Source organism: Equus asinus, chromosome 21 (genome assembly GCF_041296235.1).
Source record: "Equus asinus isolate D_3611 breed Donkey chromosome 21, EquAss-T2T_v2, whole genome shotgun sequence".
Taxonomy (NCBI): Eukaryota; Metazoa; Chordata; class Mammalia; order Perissodactyla; family Equidae; genus Equus; species Equus asinus.
The window spans coordinates 26,852,342-26,875,174 of NC_091810.1; the positions used below are offsets into that span (position 1 = coordinate 26,852,342).

Consider the following 22,833-nt stretch of genomic DNA (forward strand, 5'->3'; position numbering starts at 1 on the left):
AATGAGCAAACCTCCAAGCCAACAGAGCTAACATAGTGCCATGGGGAGAAAATGGGTTTTCAGTAACTTCTGGATGCAAAGCCTGACATCATATCTAATCAGCTGTTGGACTAGATTGTCATTTATAAAATCAAAATATTATGACTTCCTAGTATGTTATGAGCATTCAATGACACCATATTTGTATCTAAGATTGTACCTGGAACATAGCAATTTCTCAAAAATTGGTAGCAATGTTATCTTTTATTATAGCTCATTCCTATTGGCATCATTTATCATCTGACCCCAGTCTACTTTTCTAGCACTTTCTCTCATAATCACCCAAAAGGGAACCAATGGTGAGTATTCACAGCTCCCATGCCCATTATGTTCCCTTATGACTTTGCCCATCTCACTCCCTTCTCCTGAAAAGCCTGTCATCTTCCTTCTTTACTCAGTAAGTGCTCATTCATCCCTCAAGATTTAACCTGTACAATGATGACACTTGCATTTCAAGAGGTCAAGTTTGCTGATCTCCTGAAGTTAACCATTAGATTTTTTTTAAGTATGCTTATCATAATATGCATTTTTTTAAACCTCTCCATTGCCTCTCATAATTACCTTATTCTTTATATGTGGTGCCAACATTTAAGATGCACTCTTTTAACAAACTTCAAGTATGTAATACGGTATTGTTAACTATTGTCACCATGCTGTACATTAGGTCCCCAGAGCTTATTCACTTTATAACTGGAAGTTGGGGCCCTTTGACCAATATCTCTCCATTGTTCCCACCCCCAGCCCCTTGTAACCACCATTCTACTCTCTATTTCTGAGTTCAGCTTTTTGAGGCTCTACATGTAAGTGAGAACATAATCCATATAAGTGAGAACAGTATTCATCCTTCTCTGACTTATTTCACGTAGTATGATGCCACGTGTTTTAATTATTTATTTACCTGGCTGTATCTCCTCCAAGACTCAAAGCTCATGGGAACCAGGAATTCTGTCATATTTATCCTCATATAGTGTGTAGCACATGGAAAATTACTCAGTAAGTGTCAGCAGAGTGAATAAACCTGAAACTTGTACCAATTACAATATCTATTAAGACTTTACCCACCTCGTAATATTCAACCATGTTACAGCACTTTACCATTGCACTGTTAATGCTATTTCTTTTTTTTAATATGACCATCCGGTTTTGTGTTACTCTCCTTAGATTGTAAAAATATTTGAAGACAGGGGCTGTTTTACTAATCTCTGTGTCACCAAGAAGGTATTTAGGAAGCATATGGCTAGGCAGCAGGTCTGCCATTCATTCTCTCCCTTTACCAAGGGACCACTCCCCTAAAAATAAAAAAGGTGATCTAGTCAAATCTACAGTTGAACACGACAATGACAGACTTACTGGCAAGTATGTTAATGGCAGTGATTAGTGAGAGAGTCTTTAGCTGTGAAATGCTTATTGTCTAGCATTGCCCATGGTAAACAAATTTGTACTCTGTGGTTTATAGGACATTGTCTATTGGAAAAAGCTATGCAATTATCTGAATAGAAAATGGGGATTTTTTATGACCTACTCTTTGTACAAATAATGACACATATCACTTAGAGACCTTGTACATAAAAGTGGGCCCAATGCATGCTCTGACGCAGTAAGACAGAACTGAGGATTTCACTGGGTTCAAGGACTTCTCCCTCAGGTAATCACAAGGCACAGGCAAAGCTGGGAGATTCGCGTGGGCCCTGTGCCTCGTGGTTATCTGTATCCTTAAAATTAATAGTAAAACTGGATGCTGGGTCAGATCCATGATTCATGGGTGTCTGTTGGTAACAATTTGACCCATTGTATTATCTTGTCTCCAACAGATATTTCCTAAAAGAACACATTTCTATGCCTATTTAACAAAATGGGCGGAAATTCTGAGCGAGATCTCACTGAATATATCTAACCAACATTCATATGCTGCCATATTGTCTCCTTCTGGAGTTACAACTACTGAAAACAGTGAAGAAAATTGATTGTATGCACTCAGATGGAAATAGCAAGTCCACTCAGGAGTCGATTAACATAGTCACAGATGATTATCAAGTGGGCCACCTAATACCATCTACCTCTGGACCTTACAACTATACCAGACCTATGGAGTCAGGTTGTATTTTGAAGACTAATCCAGCTCCATGATCACTACCCCACTGAGATGGCCAAGATAACATTTCCTGCATCAGAGTAGAGAATTCACAGTATTAAAATCAATTTGGTTTCCTGTTGTTAACCAAGGGTCTGAGGGTCTGTTTCTTTAGTCCTGCAGAGATGAGGCAAGAATGGAGCTCTCTTTGAAGCTAACAAAAGCTTAAGGTCAGATCATCTCCATGGGATACAAAGCAAACCTAGGAAGAAGTAGCAGCCAAATAGTATTAGAAGCGTTCTATCAGAACAAGTACTTCTACAATACACACCATTCACGCATTACTGGATACAGTTTTGTTCTCTCGTCACAGCATTTGAAGTATTGGATGATTTTAAAAAATATGATGTTGTGTCTTCCGTTGATTAAAAATAGCACTATTCTTTGAGAATGGTTATTATTATATTTGTTCATACCATATTGAAAGGCATTTATATATCTGAAATCAATTTTACCCACAATTCTCAAAGTATACCTCCTATTAATGCCAAAATGTTTCACGTGGCAAAAAAGAAAAAACGAAAAGACAATAATAATAATAATAATAATTAATAACAATAATAACCACTTGAATTTTCTCACCACAAATTACACTTTTCTGATACTTTCTCTTCCCTTATTATTGTACCTGTGTCATACTCTGTTCCCTTTCTCTCATTATCTCTGTCTCTCTCCCTCATATTTATCTCCCATCCTTTAACCAGGTTTCTCTTCTCCTGCCTTCACTTGGTGCATCTCCCATCGATGCTGCCCTTACCTACTGACTTCCAGATTCCCCACACTTCTGTCTTCTGTAATGCATGGTCTTTCATTCCCACACTTCTTATCATTTCCCTCTATCCCCTAGACCTCACTATGTACTTTACTGACATAACTATATGCATGTATATTTCACAAACCTAAAAAGAAATCATATGTACATTGGTTTAACTATTCTGCTCTAATTTAAGTCTATATTTTCCCTTACTGTGTTTTGTTCACGATATGGTGAACAACTATTATTTCTGTCTGCCTCCCCCTTCTTCCCATTTTTTCTTTTTCTGATGACTTCCCATTCATTTTGTCCCAGGAATGGGCTCATGGTGTAAGTTGCAGCATCCACAACATTTAACCTCTCCAGGTCACTGTGATAGGTCCAAGAGATGAATGTGTGACCCTAGTGTGGGTGATCAAAATGAGTCCCTGAGAATTTCCAAAGCTTCTTTTCCTCTGTGGGCATTAAACTATGAAAGCATGAGTCAGAAACTGCCAAGGATCATGGTTCTAAACTCATGGAACGTCAATAAAAAAAAAGAAAGAAACATACACAAAGAGAGCAGAGAAGGGAATGAGAGAGAGGTGAAAGCAATCAAGTCCTAGGACCAGTTATCTCTAAGGCCAAGTCCAACCATTTCTTCACAGTTTTCATATATGAAATAATAAATTTCATTGTTTGCATTAAATAGCTTGAGCTCAGTTTTCATCACTTGCAACATATCTACAAAAGGTATAAAATAAAAATGTATATATTGGAGTTAGAATAGAGGCCAGCCCTGTGGCCTAGTGGTTAAGTTCAGCACACTCCACTTCAGTGACCCAGGTTCAATTCCTGGACACGGACATACACCACTCATTGGTGGCCATGCTGTGGTGGCAGCTCACATACAAAATAGAGGAAGATTGGCATAGATGTTAGCTCAGGGTGAATCTTCATCAAGCAGAAAAAGAGGAACATTGGCAACAGATGTTAGCTCACAGCAAATCTTCCTCAATAACAACAACAACAAAAATAAGAAATAGCAAGTATTGGTAAGGATGTGGGAAATAGGGAACCTTTGTACACTTTTGGTGGAAATGTAAATTGGTGCAACCACTACGGAAAACAGTATGGAGGTTAATTAAAAGATTAAAAATAGAATTACCATATGATCCAGCAATTTCACTTCTAGGTATTTATCTGAAGAAAACGAAAACACTAATTCAAAAAGATATATGCACCCCATGTTAATTGTAGCATTATTTACAACATCCAAGATATGGAAAAACCTAAGTGTCCATGGATCAATGAACAGATAAAGAAATGTGGTATGTATAATGGAATATTATTTAGCCATAAAAAAGAATGAAATCTTGCCATTTGCAATAACATGGATGAACCTTGAGGGCTTTATGCTAAGTGAAATAAGTCAGACAGAGAAAGACAAATACTATATAATTTCTCTTATATGCAGAATCTAAAAATTAAAACAAATTAATTAAAATGAAAACCAAGGTTGTAGATACAGAGAACAGATTGGTGGTTGCCAGAGGGATGGGAGAAATGGGGAACTGTTTTTGGTGGGGATTTTTACTTTAAATAAATTTTTTAAAAACTTTATATTGGAGTACAACTCTAACTCAATGACAATGCCAGGAGTAATTTCTAATTTAGAAAAAAACCAAATAAGTGTCTATTAATTAAGTAATGAAGTGCATAATAGGATGTTAAAGTAGAAATTTCAGCTGAGACACCAAGAGACTCAAGAAATACATTCCAAAGAATGTGCTAGATAAATCACAGCATTCACTAAGAAGGGGCCTAAACTCCTCCCCACATCAAAGATAGAAAAAGATGAAGAGTTGGATGGGAATTAGGAGTATTTCTTTGGAGAGAGTCGTGGTGTGATTCTAATTCCCACCCTCCCTCAGGAAGGAGGCTCCATCTTCTAAACTCAAACCAAATGAAATAGACTTAGAGTTAGCAGATGACTGCACAGATCTACTGACAATCATTGCTCAAAATGTCAGCCTGGGATCAGTGAAACAGAGCACACCTGTTCACTAGATAAGCAGTCTGACATTTGCTAAGTAGCAAGTAGTTACTAGTAAAAGAAGCACAAAAGAAAAGCCACAGTCATTGCTTCACTTTATCAGCCTTTTTCATTTGCTTAGCAAATTGTGTTTAATTGACGTTATAATACTTCCAGTTGAAACTGCATATCTAAAGGCAGAGAAGTGATTTTTCACTGTTTTAGAGTAGGGCTAACATCTTCCTTTATGTTTTTATTTAGGGATCCTGATAGAGACAGATAATTCAAAACAAACAAAAAAATACTTACTTTTGAGGGGAGCAGTACTTGCCACCCCAAAATATACCTCTTTGGCATAAAGATCATTTTAGGCCAATTATTTTTAAGAAAGCACAGACACCAGAGAAGCTCAGAAAATTGGGTAGAAGTTACCCTTTTGTAAGACATTTACATTTATAAGGGAAATATCCATTTGTAAATGTGTCTCCTTCTAGGTACCAGGAAGGGAAGGATGACTCCATATCTCTAGAAATTCTTTTTGTTTGTTTGTTTGTTTTTGAATGATTTTATTTTTCCTTTTTCTCCACAAAGCCCTCCAGGACATAGTTGTGTATTTTTTTAGTTGTGGGTCCTTCTAGTTGTGGCATGTGGGATGCGAGCTCAGCAGGGCCTGATGAGCAGTGCTATATCTGTGCCCAGGATTCCAATGGGCGAAACCCTGGGCCGCTGAAGCAGAGCGTGAACTTAAGCACTCGGCCAGGGGCCGGCCCCATCTAGAAATTCTTATCAATGGAGAAGGCAAGGTTTTAAATCTGCATAACAACCTTACCCTTGTTTACAGTGCTTTTCTTGGTCACCTCCCATAACTGACTTGCCATCCCTAACATCTTCTTTTGTCTTTAGTTGGAGATGGTATTTAAAGTGGTGGTTTGCGCCATTTGGGGAAGTTCCTCAGTTTTCCTGGGTCTCTCTCATGTACACAGGAGGTACACATGTTATTAAGCGTCTGTTTCTTTTTCTCCTGTTAATCCGTCTTTTATTATAGGAGATTTTCAGCCAAGAACCTAGAAGGGTAGAGGGAAAATTATTTTTCCTCTTCCACACTTTCAAAGAACAAAACATCTGATAATTCTGCATCCATGACCTCATTCTTATGACTTCACGCTACTTTTTAACATGCTTTTTGCTGGTGTTGGTGGCATTACTTTTGTTTAAGTCTTATACAAGTAAGTCACTTTCTGTTCCCCTATTCGGCACTTTTGCCCATTCATCAAAGGGCAAGTAATGTTTAAGCAGCTGCTGCTTCTGTGGCTTTGGGGAACTAGAAACCCCCGCACAGTTAAATACTGTGTGCTCTTCGACTTCTTCCCTAGACTTTTTGATATGGTTTGGGGGACTGGTCTTGGCCACACCAAGATATGTCTCTTTGGCATGAGGATTATTGGGCTGGTTGCTTTTGATAAACTGGGACAGGGAAGGAGGTTCTGATGGTGGAACTTACTTGCCCTTTGTTAGGATACATTTACATTGTAAAGGAAATCTCTATCTGGTAAAGGTGCCTCCCTCTCTGTGCGAGAAAGAAGCAAGGATGACCTTCTCTCTAGAAACTCTTAATCAATGGGGAAGTCAAGGACTTAAATCTGCATTTGTTTATTGTGCTTGTCTGGTAACCTCTTGTAACTGACTCCCCCTCCCCAACGTTGGCATTTCTTTAAGGATTAAGCATCTTTCCTTAGGCTAGGAACTGATTACTACGCTCACCTGTGACCACCCAGCTCAAGACAATGACTTGCTTCCTGCTATGCCCTCCAAGATAGCAGACCCACTACCTGCTGTGTCCATCAAGTGCTGTGCCGACAGGGCAATCTTGTGACTATTGTGGGAGGAACATTTCAATCATGTGAAACATCCTGTTTGGGGGTATATAACCACTCTGTGCACCCCACTTCTTCGGTGCCCTTTCTTCCTTTGGGAAGAAAGGCCCCGGGCCATGGTCCTCATAAAGCTTTGTTTAATTTTCTCCTGCTATTCTGTCTCATGTGAATTTAATTCATTCTCCGGCAAGACGAACCCACATTAGGTAGAGGAAAAGTCTTCCTCCCCTACAATGGTAACACTTTACATAACAGAAGTCATTCTGCTGGACCTTTAGCTCCTTATCACTCAAATAGGCCCTCCCATGAAATGCAAAGTCCAACTTTCTCTCTTAACCCTGTTAAATTAGGCATGGGGATCAGAAGGCGAATTTTGCCTTACAAACACAAATGACTCAGTGGAATCATATTTATGACTACAGCACACAAGAAAGGAAGAAAAAAAGGAAGCAAGGGGGGTGAAGAAAGTAGGGGTGAAGAGATGGAGTGACCAAGGAATGAAGGGAGGGAGGAATGGAGAGAGAAAGGAAAAAACAGCCAAAGTTTCATCTATCTATAAAATCTCATTTTAAAAACTACAATTACAATAATAATAATAATAAGTAATTTAAAATATCTCAGAACAGCATTATAGTGCCTGTCACACCGTAAGCATTCCATAAATGTTTATTGAATCAATAAAAAGGAAGAAATTAATGGCATGTAACTCTATGCCAATTAGGTATATACTGTCATCCATTTTCACTGATGAGTAGTTTGAAAGCTGAATTCTGTTCAACCTCACTCCTGAAGGTCAAGATGTGTTTCAACCTGGGATGTGGTAAATCAAACTTATTAATTATGTTGACTATACTAGTTTCCATTGTGGTGTACTGTTACTAACATAATGGTTTCATACTCATAAAAATAAGAATTATTTTTAAAAGATTTAGGGAATGACTACCTTTCAAAATCCAGTAACGATAGTGAACGGGAAAAAAAGAAAGAAAATAAAAGGGTTTTTCTTTCATTTTTTGGTAAGGAAGATTGGCCCTGAGCTAACATCTGTTGCCAATCTTCGTCTATTTTGTATGTGGGATGCTGCCACAACATGGCTTGATGAGCCATGTGTGTGGGTCCACATCCAGGACCTGAACCTGCGAACCCCAGGCTGCTGAAGCAGAGGGTGCAAAATTAACTATTACATCACCAGACTGGCTAAAAGGGTTTTTCTTAGTTGCCAAATATATAATGAGGAATCTTGGTGTAATTTGTTTGTGGTCATTGATTTTAGAATATCAGTCAAAATGTAATCCTAATTTGTTTGTTTTTCTAAGCACATGCAGTAAATATTTCAAGGGTAATATGGGTCTGATTAATTTTTTCTGGTTAATTCAGTGGACTCAAAAATAACTTACTTGATTCTAACCTTTATTGTTAAAATCTTCCACAACCTTTCCCCATAATAGCAGTAGGAAGCACAATGTAACGCACATCAATGTATCTGACAATATCTTCAAGTCACAGCACTCGGAAGCATCCTTTGGAATCTTTGACAAGAGCACAGAGGTGAACGATGCAGCGGATTAGACAGTATCCCACCAAACATTAGGACATATCCCACCTGACCTTTGATTTCTGAATGAATATTCCCTAATTATTGGTTTTTGTTTCTTTTACATTTGCCTCTTTTTTCAAGAAAAGATGGGGAAAGATCCAGCTAGTTTAGAATTCAAGCTATTTCTTTTTTAGCTGAGCAAGTTTTCCTTTATAGTTTCTGCCTCAGCATTTCTAAACTTTAATAAATGCATAAATAGCTCATTATTTAAAAGGAGGACAACATTTATTTTACAAACTAACCAAAAGCAGTGTGATATATCTATGTATTTACATCCAAATGACCAACCAATAAACATTTATTTGGTCTTACTATAAACCCATAAGTCAGGTTGATAAAAATCATTAAAAAGCATTGGCACTTCATTTAGGTGAGAATATCAATCTTTTTCCGCCTAACAAGATTTACCTCCTGTGGTGTGGTGAAACAAACTTACTAATTATGTTAGCTATATTAATTTCCACTATGGGGCTATAGACAATGTTTCCAATATAATAATTTTGTATTTACAAAAGTATTATTTTAAAAAGATGGACTGAATGACTATAAAAGCTAATTCTTGATTCCCATAAGTAAAACAGCAATAAGTGAGTATATGATAGAGGCAAACAAAACTTTAGGATTAAATATGTGCACATATTACTGATAGCCCCTCAGTGTCTAAAACATCGGGCCCCATTCAAGCAACAGTTGCCCTATTTGCAGTAACAACACAGCCTTTTACAGTCCTGACTTAAAGCATCTTTAATGAAAATCATATGTCTTGCCACTTAGATATGTTTATAGGATTTAAAATACAGAGTCAGTATTTCTGAAGTGTGAATTTGTGAGGAACACCTTTTATTATTTCCAGAGCTTATACATAGCAGAAAATGCAATAAAGAATGAGATACAAATAACAGATAGTTTTAATATTAGGAAAAGTGCAAGACAAATCATTGTCAGCTTTTCTTCCTCCTCTTTAATACTGATACCCAAATAAGCACTTAGATTCACGGGTAAGTATAAATCCTGCCTCAGAAGGAGTTTTTCCAAACATGCAAAGGTTATGTTCATAAGCTGAGCTGCTAGAGACAATTTTCCAGCTGTGAGGCTCAACAGGACCAGTCGAGTCAGCAGGTTGTTAAAAATCCTTCTGCAGACATATGTTAGCAAAGCTGCTGGACTGGACCAAGGCTCATTACATTTGCTGACAAGTATTTTGAAAAAGCATAGGCCAAACACCTCTAAGGCAGCCTGTGCAAATATGGAGCAGTCAATATCTCAAAAAAGAAAACAAGTGTCCTTGAAGAATCTCTTATTTAAAGCATAGTAGTATGTTATTGATTGAAAATAGCAATAATCAGAAGATTTTCCTACTTGACTGATTATTTATATGAACCAAATTATTTATTCTGTAAATTGATATCAGTGGTCGAATAAAAACACTGCTACAGGAAAGTCCAGTGTATGGTCAGAGGAAAAGGGCTTCTTTGTACTGATGGATACTTAATTCCCTCTGAGGAAGAAACAGTGAAAAATAAACCCAAAGTCAACATGAGGAAACCTCTGTAGTTTACTTATCCAATTTGTTTTGCAAGTGACCACAAAAGTGAAAAGACCCAGGTAGAACATATTTATAAAAATAAGAAAATAGAACTAGGGTGATGTTTCTGATAGTATCTGTTATAAGTTTACATTTTGTGTTTCCAGGGGATAAATAGATACAAAAGTCTTTCCTCTTTGTTAACTACAAAATTAACACAGTTCCTTTTGTTAACCGATCTTTCTTTCTGCCCTTGCATTAAGAAGTCACTAGTTCATTACTTCTGTTTAAACACATGCCTTAAACAGGCAGTCCCTCTTTTAAAGCAGAAAAAAGTCCTATGTTAATGTGTTAAACCATATATCATTTATAAATTAATCAAATTGCCAATTACTGCATTATTTAAGATAATTAAAATTGTCATCATAGCTAGCATTTTTTGTGCAGTTAGACATTTTTTTGAGCTAGATTCACCTTATTAGCATTTGATGCTCACACAAATTCATAAAGTTCCTCTTACAAACGAGGGTAGGGATCTGTACGTTCCTTCAACAAGCGTTAACTGAATGCCTACTATACTCTAGGTATAGGGCCAGGGGTTGGAAGCAGAGAGTGATGAAGATGTGCCTCCTTCCTAAATTACATTAGTCAGGCATGACTAATAGAATTTGTCACTCAATTAAGCAAATAAGGAACCAAGAGATGGAAAGAAGTATTAAACCAAGGTCTTTCATGGGCTCATTAAGTGACTAAGAAGAACAAGTTTTCTCTTTTCTAAACTAAAATTTATATACAGTCAGCCATTATTATTTGCATATTCCACATTTGCAAATTCACCTAGTTGCAAAATTTATTTGTAGCCCCAAAATCAACACTCACAGCACTTCTGCGGTCATTCACAAACATTGTACAGAGCCTTGAAAAATTTGAGTCACCTGACACACGTGTTTCCAGCTGAGGTCGAAGAAGGTGATTCTCTGCCTCTTTGTTTCAGTTCTCATACTGTAAATCAGTGTTCTTTTCATGGCCTACTTAATTTTCCTTGTTTTATGTCTCTCGTTGGTGATGTTGCTACTTAAAATGGCTCACTGTTTAAAAGTGTAGTGCTGAAGTGCTGTCTAGTGTTCCTAAGTAAGAAGGCTATGATGCACTTCACAGGGAAAACACTTATAAAAGAGAAGTTTCATTCATGGAATGAGTTATAGTGCTGTAGGCCTTGAGTTCAATGTTAATAAATAATCAATATATACTCTATGTGTTAAATAAGATGTCTTTAAACAAAAACACAAATAAAACAAGGTTATATATTGATCGGTTGATGAAAATGTTGTAACCAGAGGCTTGCAGGAACCTCACCCTGTATTTCCTCTAGGAGCAAGTTTCAGTATTCACTAATTCAGTGCTGGCAGCAACGTTATAGAACATAACTACCATGAATAATGAGAAGCCATTATAAATGCTTTTGCTTTTAGTTAGGTTTTATAACTTCTCTCATATTTGTGAATAAGTTTCAGAATAAAGCCACTTGTCCTAATCCATAATAGAAAATTAGCAAGAAAACCCAAGGATTAAGTAAGATATTATCAATAAGTACATTCACAAAACTAAAGATGATATAAAATTTTTATGTCCTTAAGGTAAAAAGAAATTAACTTGGCGACAAGTGCATTATTAATCCCCAAAGTATTATATAAACATTTGTTTCATAACTCCCTTTTATATGAAAAAGTGGGGTTTCTTTTAAAGAAAAAAGACCAAGAAATTAAAGCAAAGTATGATGTCAAGATATTATTTTTTTGGCTTGAATTCTATGCTTCTAGTTCACACATTTTCTCCTAGATCACACTTCACAGTGTCATTTGATCTGTTTTCCAAAGGAAGAGATATTGATTAAAGGTATTCAAAAGAATGGAATAGGGAAATAGAAGCAAAAAGGAGGCTAACAAAACCAGAAAAGACTTGATTTCTTTTAAAAAAATGAAAAGTCTTCATCCAGTAAGATGAGACCGAATGAAGTTCCAAATATTTTCTAAAATACTTTTCAGTTCCACAATTAAGCTTGTCCCAAACTGTTTAATAAGAAGCTGTCTTCTCTCTATAAGATGGTCCTGATGATTTAAGAAACCTTTATTGTCCATCATGTGGACAAAGCCTGACATCTAGAGAATGCAAAGATGGAACACACGCCAGACCTGCCGTTGTCAGGAAAATGCTGAGACCCTTGACCAGTAGAGGCGGGGGGTTGGCAGGGAACCACTCACATCCTCCTACATGGCTCCCTCCGGTGACAAACAGCATTTGTGGAACAGTAGCCCAGGGGACGGGGTAGAATCTGTGGCAGTGGAACCGGGCCAAAAAATAGACTCAGAGGAATAGTAAATCTGTAACATTGACCTCATTAGCAGCAAACTGTAACCAATTGCTAATTGCCTTATGGCTATATTGTAAATTGTGCATGTATGTAAATTGTGTATGTATGCATGTAAATTCTCTATGTGTCTGGCACCTAAAATATGCAAGAATTTAATATGATGATTGGAGTTTGGGAAAGGAGATACCAGATTAACCAACGTCCTCTAATGGGAAATAAAGGTAAAATCTTTAAGTAGTGACCAACTTTCTGGTGGAAAATACACTAATTTCATGAAGTGTATTGACTTGGTCACCCCAATTTAGCTTTGCTTTCTCCTGTATCGTGAAGAGAAGAAAGTTCAGTCAGAACTCAAGTAAAATAAAACTAGCTAAAGGATACCAGTAGAGAGTATATCTATGTACTATAGTACCAGGACAAAAATGATCTTTTTTCAGTATGTCTGGCACTTGGAGGCACATACTAATAAATAGGATGCTATCAGTAAATTAAACAGTTGCTTATTAAATCCAGTCAGGTCCAGGTATTGTAAATATAGCCTAAAGGGTTTACTATACCAAATCAAAGATTGGCATTTATAATCTCTGTAGAAGACATTTTAAAATAGACTCTAAGATTACAAAGAGGCATTTCCCTCATCTTCCCCAAAGCACGTTTCCATTGCAACAAATAACTACAAAGTCCCTTGCTTGCAGTGTCTCAGCACACGTTTATACAAGAGAAGATAAGAAGACAATTCAAGGTACAATCTACCAAGCGCCAATTGTGATTTGAAGGAAAAGAAAAGATCTTTCACAGTTAATATATACTGAGTGGCTATATGTGCCTGGCACAGAGCTACTACCCAAGGACAGTGATGAACAAGACAGACTTCATTACTGACCTATTGGAATTTATATTCTAATGATGGCCAAAAGAAAATACAAATGAAAAAATGAGTGGTTGTGGTAAGTGTCATGCAGGAGACAAAATGGGTCCTGTAATGGAGAATAGGGTAGGCATGAGCATCTTAGACAGGGGCTTAAAGGAGGTCTTCCGTAGAAAGGGATTTCTAACTTGGAACCAGAATTGTGAAAAAGGGGTTAATGAACTTTATGAATTTTGTTCATTTATTTTTCATTATTATACTTATGTTCAATTATGAAAGTAGGAAGAGAAAAAAAACTTCCAGAGAGAAACGTAATGGGGAAAATTGAATAAAAGTCATCACAAGACTGGAAACACTGCTTCCTCTCATTGGAACCATTTTTCTTTCTTACCTCAAGCACCAAGGCAGGGCACAATGAGCTGTGACTACAAAAGCAAAGAAAAATCCTGGGGTTTCTATCATTGTTGTTGTTGTCGTTAAGTCACTTTTGGAGGAGATAAACATCGTGAATACTAAAGCTATTGTTTATCAAGCATTAGCTACATGATATGCATGTTATATATAGTATTTCATTTAATCCTCACACAACCCAAAAGACCGGAAGTGTTATTACCCATATTTTGCAGCTGAGAAAATGAGGGAGAGTCTAAACAATTTGTCTGAGATTACACAGCTGTGGAAGAGTCGGGTTTATACTCCCACGCACAGTGGGACCTGTCAGTCTGTGATTTTTAACTACTATGCTGGAAAGCAAAATTAAGGAAAGAATTGAAATGATTATCTTGTCTGGCTCCCTTTCTTCCTCTGATCACGTTCCCACTGACTGTACTGAATTTTGTACTCAATTACTTAATTGCAGTATAAAAATATACTTTGGCTTCTCTGGTGACATTACTTTTAAATGCCAATGATATTTACAGAGAAAATGGTGGGAGGGACTTCATTAGGTTTCACTGAAATGCCCAAGTGATCCAGCTGTAATGATGTCTTCCTCAAATAAGAACTATCTTATTTTGTAATTCATCTCTTTTCATTATAGAATAATGCATTTTATCAAGATGCTTAACTTGTGGCTCCAGTTTTGACTTGATCCAGCATCTAGCATAAAAGGTAAAGATAATGTGATACTGAAACCATTATTCTAATTAATATTTCAATCAAGTTTGCAAACAGCCTTTTACTTCCAGTAGACAAACCTGTTTTTAAAAGGCAAGCATATGCCAAATGGTTTATCTAGGATTTCCATTTATACAGAAAACATTCATGAGCATAAAAATCAGACTATATTATTGTGATTGGTCAAAGAGTGATAGAATAGATTCTACAACATTTTATACTTAATTTCATTATCTACTACTAATGGAATTATAAATGAATCTATATACTCAGAAGTTTATAGTTGTTTTATATTGCCAACACTACATATAATTATCCAAAATACAAACCAATTTATTCACACTTATGCCTACCTTAAAACGGGTATCTCAATCCTATTCAAATTTATAGAAAAATTAGCAAGGTCTAATTAATATCTTTGGATTTAATAAAGTTAGAGAGAGAAGCTGTTCTCAAGATAAATATTATTTCTCTGCTTTCTTTTAAATATATCAGGCCAGGATTTTTCTTTCAGCAATTTCCTTTTGGAAAACTGACAGTTTCCTCTGGTGACTCCCATCTCCCCAGTGGTATATAACGTCATGAAGGTAAAAATCATATTTTTTCTACTTCAGAATAATTCCTAGTTCTTGTCACATAGGATATTTCAAGGTCTGCATATGTCACATTTGCTTCTTAATGGTCCAGTTTTCATGGCATTGTCACAAGAGTGAATCCCTTTACATTAGTAGGGCTCTACACTCTCATTAAAAAAATAGCGAGGGGGCCGGCCCATTGGCAAAGTGGTTAAGTTCACACGCTCCGCCTGGGGTTCACCAGTTCGGACCCCGGATCTGGACCTAGAACCGATTATCAAGCCATGCTGTGGCAGGAGTCCCACATGTAAAATAGAGGAAGATGGGCACAGATGTTAGCTCAGGGCCAATCTTCCTCAGCAAAAAGAGGAGGATTGGTGGAGGATGTTAGCTCAGGCCTAATCGTCCCCAAAACAAAAACAAAATAAGTAGCCAGACTTTCCAATTACTTTGGAAATGGTTTCCACACAAACACTCCAGGATTGTTCAAACGTATAGATAGATAAATCAATACACTCCCAAAAGATCATCTCTTTACACTCCTAACATAAACCTTGTGTGCCATAAGAAATAAGTCAACAAATATGAATAATTCATTCACATCTCTGGTTGCTGTCCTTTTACTACTCATGTTTCACTTTAAATGTCACCTCAAAGAGTCCTTCCTAGTCCGCTAATGTAATATAAGCCAATCATTCCCTCAAAACTTCCTGCTTTGTTATCAACAAAGCACTGATCAGTTATATCTTTTGTGTAGTTATTTGTTCATTTTTTTCTGGTTCTAATCAAACCTGGTAAACCCCATAAGAGCAGGGACATATATATATATCCTACCACCTAGCACATTACTTGGCACATAATAGGTACACAATAAGTGTTTGCTGAATGATATGTGAGTGCATGAATCAAAGAGCAAGAGAGTGAATACTTGGAAAACACCTATGTAGATATAGCCATTCATCCAATAAATATTCCCATCATTAGTCATTATTAAATACTGATTTTAAAGAGCATGCATATTATGATAAAAGAAGGAAAGAATTCCTTTATACCAGTGTTTTTCAATTGGGTTGGGGGAGGGAGGGATTTTCCCTCCACAAGATATTTTACAACATCTGCAGATGTTTTTTGGTTGTCACAACTGGGAGGGTAAGACGGGCATCTATTGGATGGCTGCTAAGTAGCCACCATTGCACAGGATAGTCTCCTACAAAAAAGAATTATCCAACCCAGAATTTCAATAATGCCAATGTTTTATACTCATCTCTATTCCTCATATAAATTTAACACATACTTATTAGACAATTACCATATGCTAACATCAAATTGAGTTCCTGTGAAGAAAAGACATGTTATAGACAGATTGTAAACAGATTTACTAATAGATGGTTGGCTGGCTAGATTGATGGATGGAAGGATGAATTGATGGATGGATAGATGAATGGGTAATTCATAGATAGACATATGCATACATAAATAGAAAGATAGCAGTCACAACACTCTGTGTGGACTAAAATAAACCATTTGTGATTGCTAATTGCAGGAAATTTATACATCTTCTCTTTTAAAGAGTAAACTATTGGACTGCATAAAAAAAAACACAATGAACGTTGGTGAGAGACTGTAAGGTAATTTTGGCATCAAATGCTAATGATATTTGTGAACAGAATGGCTATAAGTAGGAACTGATCACCAGTTTTTAGTTAAGAGCCCCATGAAATAAATATAATAATGTCTTTTCCAAATAAAAGGCATGCATCCCTTTCCCATAAATGAAAATCACTGTGTCAAGTGAGAGGTGTGCTACCTGTGTAGATGAAATGGTTCTGTATGTGATAAGATAGAAAACTGGAATCCAGGCAAAGAGTTGGAGCAGAAGCTGTTAAAAACAATCAAATGCCCAAATAGTAGGGCTTATATTTAGGTCATTGAACAGGAAGTAAAAATATTTTGTTACCTTGAAGAGGTGAGGCATTCTACATAGCATGTTCCATAAATTAAAAATAGCAAAGGCAGGATGTACATAAAGAAAGAGGCAGAGGTTGCCTCCCACAAGTCTTCCTTATTTCTTTTGTAGTTTGGAGGGACCCAGAACGTTTTCTTTGACAGCACATATACTAAAATTGAAGTGATACAGAGAAGAATATCATGGCCCCTGTGTAAGGACAACAGGCAAGTTTATAAAGTCTTCCATGTTTTTCAGCAGGATGACATATTCAAAGTGCTGATGGTCAAACAAGAATTATACGTCCAGCAAAACTGTCTTTCAAAATTAAGGAAAAATTAAGACATTCTCAGATAAACAAAAACTGAATTTGTTGCTAGCAGATCTGCCCTACAAGAAAGTTTAAAGTAAATTCTTCAAGCTGAAATGAAAAGACACTAAACGTTAACCTAAATCTACACAAAGAAATAAAGAGCACTGATAAAAAAGAAAAATAAGACATCACATATGTGTTTTTGGTGACTCTCTTATTCTCCTATCTGATTAAATGACAATGCTATAAAGCAATCATTATAAAACTGTATCGTTGGGCTTACACTGTATAAAGATATAATTTAGATGACAGTAACAGCACAAAGGAGAGAGGAAGTAACAGAGATAAATTTGAGTAAAGTTTCTGAATACTATTCAATTAACTTAGTATTAATCTAAACTAGATTGTTTTAGGTAAGGTGCTAATTGTAATCCTCTGGGCAACCACTAAGAAAATAATTTTTAAATGCAGAAAAAAATAACATGGGAAGTAAAATAATACACTAGAAAATATTTATTTAACACAAAAGAAGGCAGTAATGGAGGAATGGAAAAACGAAAATATAGGTATATAGGGGGACCAGCCCGGTGGCGCAGTGATTAAGTTCGCACGTTCCACGTTTTAGCGGCCCGGGGTTCGCCAGTTCGGATGCCGGGTGCAGACGTGGCACGGCTTGGCACGCCATGCTGTGGCAGGCGTCCCACATATAAAGTAGAGGAAGATGGGCACAGATGTTAGCTCAGGGCCAGGCTTCCTCAGCAAAAAGAGGAGGACTGGCAGTAGTTAGCTCAGGGCTAATCTTCCTCAAAATAGATAGATAGATAGATAGATAGATAGATAGATAGATAGATAGATAGATAGATAGATAGAAAAAAATAGCAAAATACCAGACATCAATCCTACTGTATCAGCAATTATGTTAAATGTAAATGGCTTGAACATTCTAATTCAACGTGGAGACAGGAAGTATAGTTTAAAAAAACTGATCTAACTTTATGTGTCTAGAAGTGAAAAACTTCAGGTTCAAGATGTTTCTAGGCTAAAAGTAAAATGATAGAAAAAAAATATACCTTGGAAAAAGTAACCAAAACAGATCCTGGGTGGCTAAACTACCATTAGGCAAAATAGACGTTAAGAAAATTGTTACTAGAAACAAAGAGGGACATTTTTTAATGATAAAAAGGCAATCCATCAGGAAGATATAACGGTTATAGACATAAATGTACTTAAAAATATAATCCCTAAAATACACTAGGCAAAAACTGACAGAATTGAAGGGAGAAATAGACAATTCAACAATAATAGTAGGAGATGTAAATACTTCATTTTCAATAATGGATAAAACAACTAAGCAAAACACCAACAAGGAAACGGAAGACTTGGAGAGATCTAGAAGTTTCCATGAACTTTTGTGGGAGGACACAGGCATAGCCGAATAAAAAGCTACAGAGCCACTACACCAAGATGGAGCAGATATGCACTGGTAAGAGTTCTCCAGAGAAATAGCACCAACTGCAGGTGTAGAGAGAGGGAGAGAAAGAGAGAGAATTATTTTAAGGAATTCTCTCACGCAATTGTCGAGGCTTGTTAAATCTAAAATCTGCAAGGTAGGCCAGCAGGCTGGAGAATCAGGGAAGAAGGCAATTCAAGTCCAAAGACAATCTGCTGGAATATTTCCTTCCTCTTCTTCCTCTGGAAAGGGCAGACTCTGTTCTATTAAGGCCTTCAAATGATTGGATGAGGCCCACCCATATCACAGGGGGTAATCTGCTTTTCTCAATGTCCATCAATTTAAAAGCTAATCTCATCCAAAAATACCTTCGCAAAAACAGTTAGAATCAGTTTTGACAAAATATCTGATGACTGTGGCCTAGCAAAGTTGACACATAAAATTAACCATCACAGGACACCATTACTGAATTGGATAGTTGATGTGACCAAGACTCCGAAGGGCCTAGCAGCAGTAGCAAGATCTGAGGTAGACAATCAAAAGTGGAGGATTTCTGTGCCCTGGTAGTCAGGAGAACCAACCTGTTCACAATTTTACCAATCTTGTAATTTACAAGGGGCTGGGATGGTGGTCATGACTGGGTGACTTTAACATTAAAGTCTAATAGAAGAGCATGGTGGTGAAGGCAAGGAAGGAACCAGAAGATAGCTCAGGCCTGAATACTTGGATATGAACCCCCTTTGTATTGCACTCTTGAAGTGATGTAAATTCCCAGGTTCCCAGGTAATTTCTTGGCAAGTAGAAATAGAGAAGAAAAAGTACTGAACAATTACTAGGGAGACTAAGTTACCTAAAATGGTTGCAGGGTTTCTCAACATGAACACTACTGAAATTTTGGACTGAATAATTTTTTGTTGTAGGAAGACACCTTATGCATTGCAGGATTTTCAGAAGAATCATTGACCTCCACCCAGGAGAGGCCAGTAGCACTCCTTGCCCCAAGTTGAGACAATCAAAAATGTCTCCGGACATTGTCAGATGTTCCCTGAGGGGCAAAATGACCCCAGTTGAGAACCACTGGCTTAGAGAATGTAATACTCTTAATTGGAAAATTCAAGTCAACAGTTTTATAGGGTGTGTGTGCACATGTGTTTGTGTGTGTGTGTGTGTGAGTGAGTGTGTGTGTCTGTGTGTTAATAGGGGCACTTACTAATAGTTAACTCCTAAAACCAGGGAGGAAAGATTTCCATTCTAATTACCCATGAGATAAGGGTATTTATTAAACTAACCATTCAACCAACAAATCAAATTTCTTCTAGTTCATCTCTTTACCCTTCACTGACTCATAGAAAAATCAATTTAGTTAACTTTGGTCCAAGCAATGGTTGAAATTGGTGGAACCTCTGACTCTTGCCTCTTGTGTCCATTCTTGAATGCTTATCTTTAAACAGATTCAGATTGTCTTTCTCACATGTAAGACCCTGTTCACAGGTAGTAAAAATACCAGAAGCAGATGTGAATTGGCTTTACCAGTAATAAAAATGTTTCAGCATTTTCACTGCCATCTAAATTATTTTGCAGGTCCTCAGTTTGTTTTTAATAATAAAATGATTTGCCAAAGATTGTTTGCTTTTTTTAAGAAGACTGATTTTCGACTTCCTTAACATATTTTGTTAGAAAATGGTTGATATACCATCCATTTCAACACCACAGGGTCTTGAAAAACCCTGCACAATCTCCCATTCTTTTAGATACATATTGTCATCACTGTTACTGGCATTAAAATAATAGTTTTAAATATGTTTTATTTTTAAATTTTGTCTTGATGCTAACTTAGCAAAAATATTCCGTAAGACCAATATAGTATCAGTTATAGACCTCTTTTTACTTCTTTTTCTTTTCTTTTCTCTTTGGCAAGTGGAAACCTGATTTTATCCCAATATAACCATAATTAGCAGTTTAAAAAAAATGTAGAAAAATAGGCCTATATTCTCATGTAATTGTTCTATACTCAGTATGGAAAAAAAAAATGCTTGGCAAGTAAAGGTATTAACACATTTTCAAGGGACTTCTCAAGCGCAATTTTTTCCCTTGGCTCAGCATTTCATTTTTACAGCATCTATTAATCAAGTTTAAGCAGCCTTTAAATCCTCAGTCCCTCCTTCAGATTATTTCACAATTGCTACCCTCTTCTCTCTTTGTCTCCAGTAGTATCTTCTCCTGCCTCCATTGTTTTAACTCAGCTCTTTGCTCTACTCCCTCAATCATCCCAACTCTACCATCCTTTGACAATAGCAGCCATCAATTTCTGAGACCATACAACAAGGACTAATGTTTATGCTTTCAAAGGGAATTCACCGAATAATAAAGACCATTTAAGAAATGCCAGGAAAAATTGATTACTCTGGAATTCAGAAAAACTAGTCCAAATTGGAGAGGAACAACAGCATTTCATCCTCAGAACTAACCAGCAGAGAGAAAAAAGGAAAAATATGACTAAATCCATCTTTGTTCTTTATTATATTTGAATATTAAAACTCACAGAACTTAAGAAGCATTTAACTGAATCAAGAAGAGAAAAAGAGAAGAGCTATAGAAAATAAGTCCCCCTCAATTAAAATAAACATTTTAAGAAGCTTAAGGCATATAAAAAGATATGGAAGATGATCAAAAACCATATGGTGATGCAAGGAACCAGATAATTCCTTCATAGATAAATCATTACCCAAAACATTTTTCCTGTTTTACTAAGGTGGATATCCACAGACAAGTGGTTGACTGTTTTCTTCTCTGTCCTTATCCTTAAAAGTAACTGATAAATTGCTAAAGATCTAAAGGGTAAACATCATTAATCTATTTTTCTCAGATATGTCATAATTCTGAATGTTGTTATTCTATTGGCTCATTTTATGCATGTCACTGTAAGAACACTAAGTTCTGGGCATCAGAAATATCGAGAGAAGTCAGAAGAATCTCTGGTTACTTGAAACCATTTGAAAGTCAAGGGCAAACTCATATCTGGAACTCAGACTTTCTGGATTTTTCTTCCACAACAAGACTCAAAATAACATCATTCTTGCTTTGTTCCTATCCTTAAGGGAGTTCAGATACTAAAACATTACTTACTATCAGAAATTTGCAGACTGCCATTCAGAACGTCATAAAATACCACCTTTATTGAATAACTGTGTGCATACCTCTGCAAGGACATGGTCTGTTCATTAGGTCCCAAAATCATTAGGTCCCCATAGTGTCCCAAATCTACCATTACGCTTCTTGAAAGTGACAGTAAATTGCTTCCAAGTACAATTTCTTCTCATCCTTTTTATGTATATTGTAAAAACAAGGCAGCAAATCAAAGAGGAAACAGGTTAATTTTATGCCAATCACGAAACTTGGTGACAGGTGTCGCCATATGTTGCAACAAGATCTCTTGGCCATGGGTCATTGCTTTGAAAGGAACTAACGAATGGCTTGCAGTACTGTGACACACTGAAAGGCCCCCTGGGATCTCATGCAAAGATCTCATGACAGGTATGAAATTAACTCGTGGCATCATGGTATTTTCCAAACATGACAGCTCCCAGATCAGTTGCCACTTAGCGCAGTGGGGATTGTGGGAAGAATTGCAACATCTAGTAAATGATTTCAGTGGGATCTCCTCTGGGCAATAAGGAAAATCATCCCCAGAGAGAATATCTAGAGAGGTTAAAATCATAGAAGGTAGTGGTGAAATACATAGAAATTAAGGAAAATAATTCTGTTTGGATAGTCTTGTCATGTTAATTTGCTTCCTGGACTAATTTCCACAGAGAAGGTGAATAAAGTATTCAGTATTATAATTTTAAAGAGCTCTTTATTTCTTCCTTGAATTAGAACAAGAGTTCAGTCATGAATTGAGAAAGTACTACAGCAACCATGCTTCCTCTCAACACACACACACGCACACACCATGTCTCTGCCACATGAAATAAAACACAAATGCCCACACGGTAACTAAATTATATAATTGTATAACGTGCACAAATGTAAAATTTGTAAACAGTAACTGTAAAATTCCTCATTATAGAAAAGAAAGATGTTAAAAGAGCAAAGCAAAACATTTGCATCATATAATAAATGAATGTGTCAGAGGCTTCCTTTACTGACTTCCGAGTCAATTCTCTTTCCTGCACCAATTCCAAATGTCACATCAAAGAAAACACGAGGAAATGGGCAAACAGGGAAAAGGAAGAATAAGCAAATTTAGCATTTAGAAATA

The 22,833-nt window shown here is 36.6% G+C and overlaps 1 protein-coding gene and 1 non-coding gene across 22 annotated transcripts in view; one reads left to right on the forward strand and one right to left on the reverse strand.

Annotated features, from left to right (window-relative positions):
* The window catches only part of CHL1 (cell adhesion molecule L1 like), a 210,427-nt gene that overhangs the window by 115,319 nt on the left and 72,275 nt on the right, over nt 1-22,833 (reverse strand). The window lies entirely within an intron of this gene.
* On the forward strand, nt 16,960-17,064 carry LOC123279740 (U6 spliceosomal RNA). The gene has a single exon (XR_006518003.1). It is a non-coding gene; the product is annotated as a U6 spliceosomal RNA (small nuclear RNA).